Source organism: Mastomys coucha, unplaced genomic scaffold, assembly GCF_008632895.1.
Source record: "Mastomys coucha isolate ucsf_1 unplaced genomic scaffold, UCSF_Mcou_1 pScaffold5, whole genome shotgun sequence".
NCBI classification, from domain to species: Eukaryota; Metazoa; Chordata; class Mammalia; order Rodentia; family Muridae; genus Mastomys; species Mastomys coucha.
Window position 1 is genome coordinate 44,155,890 of NW_022196911.1, and position 1,809 is coordinate 44,157,698.

Genomic DNA, 1,809 nt, shown 5'->3' on the forward strand with positions numbered 1-1,809 from the left:
TCAGAAATCCGCCTGCTTCTGCCTCCCAAGTGCTGGGATTAAAGGCGTGCGCCACCACCGCCCGGCTGAGGCATGTTCTCTTAATTCTGATTAAGAAAAAAAAATTGAGGCAGCCTCTCTTTATGCAGCCCTGGATGTTCTAGAACTTACTTTGTAGACCAGGCTGACCTCAAATTCATAGAAATCTGCCCATTTCTGCCTTTCAAGTGTTGAAATTAAAGAGATGTGTCACTGTGCCTGGTGTCTCCAGGATTTTCATTATGAAGGCATTTTGGTTTTTGTTAAAGACCTTTTTTGACGATGGTGGGGAGGTTTCAAGGCCAGCCTCAGATACAAAGGGAACTTGAAGCCAACCTGTGCTACTTGAGACCTAGAGAGAGACATGAGGAAACAGAAGCTGCAGGATCATGAGTTCAGACTGAGGACAGCAATGGGGACTTAGACCCTGGAGTCTTGCTGACAGCTCAGACCATCACATCTGAGACCACGAGTAGTACAACCACGACACAGATTACCAAGACTGTAAAAGGTGGGATTTCCGAGACCCGGATCGAGAAGAGAATTGTGATCACAGAAGATGCCGATATCGACCATGATCAGGTCCTCGTACAAGCCATCAAGGAGGCCAAGGAGCAGCACCCAGACATGTCAGTGACCAAGGTGGTCGTCCACCAGGAGACTCTGAGGAGTGAGCTCAGGGACTGTGCTACCCTGTCCCCACCTGTCCCCATTCAAGAGAAGCCAGCATGTGATACAGAAGCCAGCCTGCAGCAGACTGCAGACTTTGAAGACTGTTCCACACCACAGAAAACCAACTTCATTTTCTACTCAGAATTTATACCAAGAGACTCTTCTAGACGCCAGGGGTGTTCTCTATATTGTGATACAGAAACTGTCAACTTTTCGCTCTGTAAACTGTTTTTAAGACACTTTGATTTTTTTATGGGGTGGTTGGTGACCTCTCTACCTAGCCTCTCCTCACTCATTTTCAACAAAGACCCTGACAGGATCCACAGACTTCTCCAGGACCCTCCAGAGATCCTGCCAGCTGTTAGAGGACAGAGTTAGCTCAGTGGGACCTCCTGCTTCTCCCCCAGCTTCATGCCCCCTGGATGACACAATAACTTCATGCACCAGTGAATGTCAGGCAGGGCAAATGCCCTGGTCGCAGACCCCAGAAATAGGACCTCCCACTGCAGGGTGACTGAGGCAGAGCCCTCCGCTGGGCACGTGATGTCACCCCCGTCTGTTTGGAGCTTCCTTAGGTCAAAGAAATCAGTGGCTTTCCGTAGAGCTGATACTGTGAACATTTGACTGCATCTGTGGCCTTCACCTCCCCAGCTGCCCTGTCCCTCATTGGAAACAGCAGCTCCCCAGCTTCCATCTCAGGAGACTGGAACTCATGGAAAAAATTAGGCACTTTTGGCTGAAAGTGCCAGTGGAACATTTTTAGTTGTAGTTTGGGAAAGAAAAGTTAATGGGGTTTTAAAAATCAGGCAGGTCTTGTCATTTGGGGAGCTTGCTTCACCCAGGGTGAGGGGCACCTTTACCTCAGTGGGATCCTGTTAAGGAGTGCTTCCAGCCTCAGCCTGGGCCCCCTCCCCCCCTGGCATGGTGAGGGACTTGGCTCAGGGAAGAGGTGCATTCCAGAACCTCTCTTCAGGCCTGAGGACGCCCTCTGGGAGCTGGGGTATTTCCCATCTCCTGGTGGCCATCCCTGGTCAGGGTGGGTGTGAGCCCGCTCTGCTCATCCCTGCTCACTGCCCGAGGAGTCTGTCAGGTTTTGAGAGCTTGATTTTATGGTGGGTT